Below are 11,046 nucleotides of genomic sequence, written 5' to 3'. Positions count from 1 at the left end.
GTTCCCCACACAATGATTTTGACTTTTCTACTGTTTTCACTAGGACTAAATCTCCCACATTAAACTCGCACATTTTCCCCCTCTTATCATGTCTACTTTTCCTAATTTCCCCTTGCTTTTTCATGTTGTTCCTTACAATCTCCTCTCTTTCTTCTTTTGACAAGCTGTTACATGCTGGAAACACAATCAATTCACTATTAAGATTTGGTGGCTTTTTATCATAAAGTATCTCATGTGGAGAGAATCCTGTTGAACTGTGCTGTAAGCTATTCATCACATCTTGAAGTTTGCTAATGTAATGTATCCAAGTGTCGTGGTCAGTATGACAGTATGTCCTAAATAATATCCCAATTTCACGCTTGTATATTTCGGCTGGGTTGCTGGATGGGTGATAAGCTGAAATAAGTATGTGGTTGATCTCCTCTCTATATATAAATGTTTCCCAACTTTTGGATGTAAACTGTGATCCGTTGTCACTAAGAATTGCCTTGGGTACAGCTACACATTTAAAATAGTCACGGGAAAAACATGAAATGTTTTTGCTAGTATCATTCCTCAATGGGTACAACTTAATAAATTTGGAAAATAAGTCCACCACTACAAAAACATACATAAACCCTCCTCTAGTGGTTGGCAGTCACCCACACAAGTCAATTGCTACAACATCAAGCTGCTGTTTCGGAAGTATATTTCACATCTGACCTCTACTCGTTTGATTGGTTACCTTGACTCTGACACAAGTCACAAGTGGACAAGATTTTCCTCACAGTCCTCGCCATATTGTAAAAGTAAATGTTTTCTTGAATCTTTTGTATACATTTTGCTGCCCCACAATGACCATAACTTGCATGGGTATATTTTACAAGTAATTTGACAAATTCATATGGCCAACACAACTTCCACACCTCACTATCTTCCTTCATCCTCCGAAATAATATTCCCCTATGAACTTTGTAATACTGCCCTACTTTTTCTTTTCCCTTCTTTCCAATATAACGTTTTACCAGTTTCCACTCTTCATCATGATTCTGAAACCGTCTAATGTCACTGCAGATTTTCACGACATCTTTCTCCTCATTTATCCCTTTTAAATACATAATTTTAAATTCATTCCCTCCTTCATCACCATTGTCACCAATAGATTCTCCCAAAGGATGCCTTGAAAGAGCATCTGCTATGCAATTTTCATCACCTTTAATATATTTGATGGTGTAGTTAAACCGCTGAAGAAAAAGTGCCCATCTCGTGATTCTACTATGGTGTAATTTACATTCTTGTAAGTAGGATAGTGCTTTATGATCTGAAAAGACTATCACTTCATGACCCAATAAATAATTCTTAAATATGGAGAAAGCCCAATGAATTTTCTGTAATGGTGTACTGCCTCTCATGTTTCTTCAATGTCCTGCTGGCAAAAGCAATAGATCTATGTTCTTCCACCCATTCTGACTTCTCACTTGGAAAAGGTGTGCCCCTAAACCATAGTTACTACTGTCAGTCATAATACAGAAAGGCAACCCAAAATCAAGCCTACATAAGATTTTACTATTTACCAACTGGTGTTTAATCTCTTCAAAAGCAATCTGACAATCTTTATTCCAATCCCATATAGTATTCTTTTTAAGCAAATTCCCTAAACAAGGTGCATTAAGAGCCTGAGTAGCACAATACTTCCTATAGAATCCACAAAGTCCGAGAAATGACTTTAGCTGTTTCTTATTCCTAGGTGGTGGAAACTTTGCAATTGCTTCAATTTTCTCATCATCTGGCATAATTCCATTGTCAGATATAATGTGCCCCAAAAATTTTAATTGTCTCACTGCAAATTTACATTTTGACAACTTCAGTGACATTCCTCCTTTTGTAAACTCCTCACAAATTTCCTTAAGTAACCCTATGTGTTCTTCCCAACTTTTACTGGATACCAAAATATCATCTACAGATATAGTTAATTTATGTAACAATTTCTTTCCTAACACATAATCTAAAGCTCTGATAAACTCTGCAACAGATACATTCTGCCCAAATGGTACTACACTAAAGGTATAACATTTTTCATTATATAAGAATGCTGTGTATTTCTGAGATTCCCTTGCTAATGGTATTTGATGAAATCCAGAGGTCAGATCGAGGCTAGACATAAACTTTATATGTTCAAACTTGTGTAGTAATTCATCAATGTTTTCAGGATGATCAGTTTCCCTACATAATAATTTAATGAGGAACCTAGAATCTAGGACAAGTCTTACACTATTATCCTTCTTGGCAATGACTATGATAGGATTATTATATTCGCTATTACACCTCTGAATAACCCCCCAAGTCTGCATCTTTTCCAACTCCCTCTCTACAGCTTTCCTCCTGCTTAATGGAATCCCATAAGGTTTAATGAAAAATGGATCATGCGGTTTGAGTACAAGTTTACATTCATACCCTTTCACTCTGCCAGGTGTGTCACTAAATACATCAGAATATTCCCATAAAAGTTCCATGAGATCAGATTGCTGTTCCCTAGTTAAACTCTCTGCTTCAGCAATCTTATTTTCTACTATGCTTTGATAATCTTTGTCATCAATAGAAGTGTGTTTTTCAAAAGGATCAGTGCATCTCCCATCATCTAAATAATCCATCCCCCTGATCTGATTATGACTATTACTATTCTTCTCAATGAAGCTCTCTGTATACAACTTATTTTTATCTGTTGGTTCCCTAAATTTGTCAGTTTTGTTTTTCCAATTAAATCCCATATCCACTTTTACTATCCAATCCATACCTAGAATTATGTCCTCACTCAGGTCCGGAATGACAAGACAACCCTGATCAAAGACCACATCTCCAACTTTGAAAGACAAAAGAATTTGACATTTTACTGTTTTACTGAATCTTCCTGTCGCTCCCCTAATTTTAACCCCAACTACTGATAAATCTGCAAATTCACGGTTTTTATTTATCCTATCCCTCAATTTTTCACTGATTCCTGATATTGGGCTTCCAGTATCAATCAAACAATAACCTGTCCAATCATTAATACAAATTTACATGTATGGGCTACATACAATTTCACTCTCCTGCTCACCAACATCTTCATGCATCAAGTCATCTTCTACGCTTTTAAAATTCAGATCATCATTTGTTTGACATAAGTTCAACTATTATCAGTCTGCACATTGTGCAGAAGCCAACTAGGATTCTCAACACAAACATAATTAGACACATTATTATTATCAGTAATCATAGGCAATTCTTTACATTTTATACCAGTTTTTGCTTTTTCCCACCAAATAGGATATACCTTCTAGCAGATGGATAACAATTGCATCCAAAACATATTATGTTTATTAGCCTCATTAAGGCTGTCCCACAATCTACAAATGAACTCTTGTCCCTGGTTTCTTAAGTTAATAATTACCTTCATTTCATTCGCAATATTAATGTCATCCCTGTCTATCCCCTCGATTACTGGTGATGTATTAACCCATGTGACTGCAGCCTGATCCTCTTGTACTGAATGATTATTTTCTCTAACACTATTACCCTCCTCCTTCATAACTACATCTGCATCATTCTTAATCACAACAAATACTCTTATCTCACTTCTATATTCCATATCATCACTATCATTTACTGCCTCCTCCTCAGCATCATTTAACATCTCACCATTTCACTCAACTTTCCTAACCTTAGCTACATCAGCACGACTTCTCACATCAACATCACACTCTACTTCTTCTAATTCTACAACCTTATTATTCAGTACTTGATTGACATTCTCACCCACAGAAGTTTTTACATCACTCAGATCTCGATTTACTGCAATTTCATCAGAATACATTAATGCATTTATTCCGAAGGTATCATAACTATTATTACCTACATCCCCCCTCACATCACTTTCTTCCTGCCTAACCAAATTATTCATTATCTCCCCACTAACCTCTGAATCTTCATTACTAATGTGTCTAGAATTATCTGTGCTCATAGCCTTCTCACTGACTTGCTGCCAAAACTGTTTATCAAATGGTCTCTTATCAATTTCCGGTGCTCTTGTCATGTTATTACTATGTCTGTTTCTGTAATCATTTTGCCCATACCTATTCTGATTCCACTTAGCCTGATTTCTAGCATTATATCTGTTCATCCCAAACTGACAGGCCCTCATTGGGACGGCTCTTAGTTTAACCGGCCTTGCCCATTCCCATCTTGTCTTCTATCTGGATTTTCCCATTGTCTATTTCTGTTCCCACCATAATAATTACCTCCCTTGTTCTCATGTTGACGCCAGTTGCTATTCTCTCCTCTATTGAAATCTCTCTGAAAATTACCTTGACGATCCTGTTGATTATTCCCATTATGATTATTTCGCCTACCATTACTCCCATTATTAAAATTTTGGTTCCACCCTCCATGATTTTGTTCATAATGACGCCCATTAAATCTTTTGCTTCTTTCTAATGCACGATCCAATTTCTCCACATATTTCAAAAATTGTTCAACTGAATCATCTGGCCCATATACCAAGTCCCACTGAACTCTATTTGGTAACCTCCTTTTTAGAGCGTCTATTTGCGTTAGTTCATCAAAAGGTCTGTCTAAATGCGCCAACTTTCTTAGCTGTTTCTCGCAAAATCCCCTCATTGTACCATCACATTCTTTATAATTAGGCCCATTAAGAAAATCGCTTTTGATTTTGGCCTGAACAGACGCTGAGAAAAATTTGTTCAAAAAACTTTTTTCAAATTGACTATAGGTTAAATCAGAACTGGTGGTTAGATTAGCCCACGACAATGCTTCTCCATCTAAGAATTTTTTAACAAATTTGATCTTTACAGTGTCACTCATTTCAAACGAAAAATTGTCACGACACTTCATAATGAAATCAACTGGGTGTAATTTTCCGTCTCCCGGAAAATTACGCACGTTTGTACCTGGCCATAATCCGTTAAATGAAGTCGCTACCGATTTCATAGCTAAATCTTCCCGAATTTCATTTAATTGTTTCTGTAGTCGAACTACCTCATGCTCATTGTCTTTAATTACATTGTTACAAGAATCTACATTATGTTCAATAATTTTCACTTTTTCTGTTACCTTGTTTTCGAACAATGACAATTTGTCATCGACATTTTTCGTATGTAAGTCAATTCTCGTAATCATTTCCCTATCTTTAATTTTTCTCTCACTCGAAAATGATTCAAAATACTTCGCGGTTTCTTCCACTTCCCGTTTGATTGTTAATTCGACTTCATTGAGTTTATCTTCCACATTGTCTACTCTATCTTCAATTTCGTCTGTCCGCTCCTCCAAACTGGTTTTCGTCTCTTTCATTTCCGATCTGATAGTTGAACATTCATTAAAGAATTCCTCGGCCAATTGGCTATTTTCTTTTAAAAGCTTCTCTTCTAAATCAGACACTTTCTTTTCCATACTTTTCGCGTTTTCTGTAATTACATTATTCAAGAAACTAAAATGTTCAGAACATTGCTTATTCAAACAACTAAACCGTTTGTTCAAAGTATCGATTGTTCAGCATTCTATGTTAACAGTAATTGCAACATAGCGGACATATCTAATTCTTCAACCTTTCCTTCCGATTTCTTACCTGCCGTTTCTGTACTAGCACTTGCTTGAACACTTTCGATAGACTTTTTATCCCCCTGCTGATTTTTTTCCAATTCGTCTGTCACGGTCATTTTTAATCGAATTAAGAAACTCTTGCTCCGACAAAACGCCCAAAATGTCAACAATACAAATAACTTGGGTCTACTTATCTCGTTTTTCCGCATGGTCCCACGTCCGTTATTATTTACTTTTCTGATTCTTGTTGGGTTGTTACTTCCATTTGTCAGTAGATTATATTTCCTTTCATTTAGATCGTTCTCCTCTTCTTTCTAATACATTATTAGTCCATGCCTATTAACATAAAACGAGTATCAGTCCAATAATGCAATGGATCCCGGACAAGAGCCCCCAATTGTAATGTACCCTGTTTCGTCCGGGGTGAAAATCAAATATCAAGCGACAAAATTTAAATTCATTTAAATGCTATTTTCAAACCCTGAGATTATGATGATCAATTGACGACACCCCGCCAGCTTGGGTAGTCTGTATCTACAACAGACGATGTTAAGCTTAATATTTAGACAAAAGAATGATACATCACAGAATACTAAAACTAATTTAAATACCTTACCTTTAGATGCTGAATTCGGTCTCATTGTCTTGATTCTCGCCATGATGCGTTCCATCCATCTATCATTGTTAATATTAGGTCCGGGTCTTTGTGTGCTAATGAAAACTGGTACTCACTTTTTGTTTTACTATTGATTCTTCATTTTTATTAATTTAACTTTTTCACAATAATTTCCATCTTCATATCACATACTATTTATAAATACTCTCTATATAAGACGACAGACTTCCTTCCATACTCCCATCAACAGTCCACCTCACAAAAAACACGCTCTCCCCACAACCGCCCAACTAACTCACTCCAACAGTCACCTTAACAATGTCTGACTCTCTACCTTTCACACACAAATGTCTTTGTCTCACACTGGTGCCAACATATTCTCCACAAATAAACAAATAAAGTTCACATTATAGAATAATATAATAAAAAAGATTTGGGCAAAATTAAATACTACATACAATAATATTAAATAAAAAATCACAGAAATGAAATTGCAAGGGCAGATGCGACTATAAGGGTGGTATCGCACTCTTCAGTAGTCCGTTACATTACACAGTGCAGAAATGTTTGCATGGATATTTCCAGCTTTGGAAGTCTTCACACATGAACTTAGGCCTTGCACAATTCTCCACATAGTAATAATCCTTGGACTCAGCACTTTCTATGCAAAATACTCCCTCACTCATTTCTCCCACCGAGTTTTTTTAGTAAATTCAGTTTTCGCTGAAGAATATCTTTTCATTATGATTCATTATGATTCAGAAATTTGTGTGACTTGTTATGTAAGAAATGAGGAATCTCTCTGCTGTAAAATTTGACACCTGAATTCTTCAGACAATATTTTTTATACAAGCTAGGGAGGAAATCATTTATTGAAACTTTAACAACGGCTGTCAATGTTTTATCCACTGAATGTCTAAGAAAAAAATGTTTCACTCTTTTATTTACTGATTCAACACCATTAGTAGTAGTTACATTGGTGAAGAAATTCTCCTTGTCCTCATAGGCCTTCACCGACCTTTCAGATATTGAAAGCCATTACTTATTAAAATAGTCAACTGCACCAAAATTTCTAGTTAATAATTCACGAGACAGAAGCTTTGTTTTGCAGTTAAAAATTGTTCTTCAGATGGTGATGCAGCAATTTCTTCCCACAGCTTCAGAATTTGCTCACTATCTCCCGGTACATCTAAATTGTCCTTTTTGCTAAGCCACTGTAGCCAGGCGTGCTTTCGATGACATAAACTAAGATAAATCCTTGACATTGGAAATGTTCCTTCGATTGTCCATAACTAAGGCTCAGAGAAATTTGTAACCCATAAACTGGATTCCAATCTTGGTTCCATGTCTTGAAAATTTCTAGAGCCTCTGTAATTGATGTATTTTCTACTTGAATGAAGAATGTTCCAACAACTAAATAGCATACATTAGCTTTCAATACAAAGAAAAATAATGGAATGTCATACTTCGTTGTCTTGCATGTTGCTTCAAGCAAACATACCCTACGATACTTTTTCAAAAGTTCCCTTTGCCACTTGTGCTGGTAACAAAAGAGGAATGGCTGCACTTTTTCATTGTCATATGGAAACGGTGTGAAAAAAATTCTCCCATCCTTCAATTCCTTTTCCCACTCGTTAATTTGATTCCTTAATGCAACTTGGTCAATAACTTTTTTTTTATCAGACAGAGCCCGATACATATATTGGTTAAAACATTATGTTTATCTGATCTGGTCTATTTTCCCCAGCGAAATTTTTGTCCACAAATCGTTCCAATTCTAACTCAATAATTCGAACTGAGTTTTTCCCCTTTCCAACCATATACACGATCTCTCTTGAAAGCAAAGGGTGTACATGTCCAATTGCTTTCACACATTCAGTGACATGATTATGGCGGCTTGCTTGGGAGGCAGATAGGTTTTTGGAGCCAGTGTCGACTCCAAGTCTCGTTTCAATTTCTCCATACCCTTTAACACAATACAAATTTATCAATGAATTACAAATATTTATAAACAAGAGCTAGTCAAATGACATACATGTAACTGATCATGCTAATATATCCACACGCATTTTTCAATTGGATACTAATTTTCTTTTCTTTTTTTAGCCGTCTGTTGCAGACTTTATTGCATAATTGGGGAATAGCCGACACACTTAACGTCCAGTGTCGCTAGACAGTCTTTCTTTCTTGTGTCCATGATCACTTTTCTTTTTTGGGTTAACATGGTTCACCTTTATGCATAAAATGATCCTAATTTAATACACCCTTGCCTGTAACTATTGCTTTTTGATTGAAAATGTATATAATTGCAACTTAGAGCTTTATTTTACTTACCAGACGATCTGCAACAGGAGTCTCATTTTTACTGTGATATAATGGGCATGAGTACGCTCTCTTTTTACAAGGCTTTCTATACAGAAAAAAGGCCAAAAATCTGGATCTGTATGTTTGCTTTTGTATAGCTATAGTAGAAGCCTGCCTTGTCTGGTAAAAGCATAATTTTAATAAAACCTACAATCATGTGATTGCACATACATGAAACTGGGGTAGGCCACTGATGTACATGGAAACTATTATGTAGCAGGCCTATGTAAAATATAAATGATAGGATCATGCAAAACCAACAGAATTTAGTGCAAAAACCGATTCCTTTCGCAACAGGAACTAGCACAATCAAGATCAGTTTATTGATACATGAATGGATACAGTTTACTATTGGATACAAGTAGATGTCTTTGACCACGGAAGCAAACAGCATGGAAATGATGTCAGTACTTAAGTTACAGTATTTTCACGCACTAATGGGTAGATAGTTTCGCAAATTTTGCTGTTTTAACTGTACAGGAACTATGTCCATGAGTTTTAGGATACGCTGTAAAGAGCCTTGACAGAGTAGAGGCACGAAGATTGGCGTTTCGTGCGTGGATGCTGTTGTTGCAATACTCAATAAAAAAAAACTGTATCAGTTTCTACATTTGAGCTACATTTTAATCCTTACATGGCTAAAAATGTTTCCAAAATCAAATTCTTTCATTTCTTCCATTCCCACATGCCCTTTGTTCACTGCATTCTGGTTATTCTGTTAATGTGGGCATGTTTTTTTCTCCCACATTTATCACTTCTCTTGCATATGGAGAAAACTAATTGTTTTCTCCACACTACACTAACAAATTCTATTTGTACATTCTATAAACTTTGACAATGGTATTCCTGTTTGAAATTTCATTCTTAGTTATCCGTCACAAAAAGCAATTTTATTATCTTTAGCTACATAGCCATTAATGTTATTTGGCGATTGTTACTTTCGTGTGTGCTACAAGGCCTGCTGCCTTCTCCATCCCACTACGATTGATTAGCCCAACTGAACAGTACATACTGCAAGAATGAAAAGTGTAATGTATTCACAGAATGAAAATGGGGAACGGAAGCGTCCGATTCTACCTGTCTGCTCTGACCCATGGCGTAAAGGTGTTGTGGTGTGTGACTGTGACGTCTCTCTCTCTCTCTCTCTCTCTCTCTCTCTCTCTGCGCGCGCGTGTCCTATTTAGCAGTAACTAAATTTGTTGGTGGTAAGTGTTTTTTGGGTCTATTTTTCTCTAGTTGTAATGTTTTGTTTTGTGTATTCTATGTGTTTCAATTTCCGTAGGGATCTTTGACTTTCGAATTTTTGAGGTGTTGTAGTACTGGTTTTGTTTTTCGTAGTTGTAGTTCCTGGATTTTTCGAATCAATAGTTGTGGTTGAAATGACCGATTCCAATTTTCTCTCTATGAAGACATACCTCTTTCAGAAATAACCACATTAGTCTCTCGAACACGCCTACTTCCCGGTCTACAACACGATCAGTAGGAACAGTCGAAGAAGTACCTGAATCAAAAGTTCACGGCATATTGCTGCGACAGAACTCTACATCACACGAATCTCCCGCCCCTTTTACGTGAGCTCGATTCTCTCCCACGTCAGCTCTATTTGTAGTCGCCGATCGATATATCGACATAATTTACGAACGCTAGGCTACGTCACTTTGACGTCACTTCCTTAGTTTGTTCGGGTGGAAAGAAGTTTTCTCCCTATTCATTAGAAGTGATAAATGTGGCAGAACAAAACATGCCCACATTAACAGAATAACCAGAATGCAGTGAACAAAGGGCATGTGGGAATGGAAGAAATGAAAGAATTTGATTTTGGAAACATTTAAGCCATGTAAGGATTAAAATGTAGCTCAAATGTAGAAACTGATACACTTTTTTTTTATTGAGTATTGCAACAACAGCATCCACGCACGAAACGCCAATCTTCGTGCCTCTACTCTGTCAAGATTCTTTACAGCGTATCCTAAAACTCATGGACTACAGGTGACTCTGTGTTGTGTATCTATTGTCATTTGGTACATAGTTCCTGTACAGTTAAAACAGCAAAATTTACGAAACTATCTACCCATTAGTGTGTGAAAATACTGTAACTTAAGTACTGACATCATTTCCATGCTGTTTGCTTCCGTGGTCAAAGACATCTACTTGTATCCAATAGTAAACTGTATCCATTCATGTATCAATAAACTGATCTTGATTGTGCTAGTTCCTGTTGCGAAAGGAATCGGTTTTTGCACTAAATTCTGTTGGTTTTGCATGATCCTATCATTTATATTTTACATAGGCCTGCTACATAATAGTTTCCATGTACATCAGTGGCCTACCCCAGTTTCATGTATGTGCAATCACATGATTGTAGGTTTTATTAAAATTATGCTTTTACCAGACAAGGCAGGCTTCTACTATAGCTATACAAAAGCAAACATACAGATCCAGATTTTTGGCCTTTTTTCTGTATAGAAAGCCTTGTAAAAAGAGAGTGTACT

The sequence above is a fragment of the Schistocerca gregaria genome, chromosome 1 (assembly GCF_023897955.1).
Source record: "Schistocerca gregaria isolate iqSchGreg1 chromosome 1, iqSchGreg1.2, whole genome shotgun sequence".
Classification (NCBI taxonomy): domain Eukaryota; kingdom Metazoa; phylum Arthropoda; class Insecta; order Orthoptera; family Acrididae; genus Schistocerca; species Schistocerca gregaria.
Note: the sequence above shows the minus strand (reverse complement) of the source record.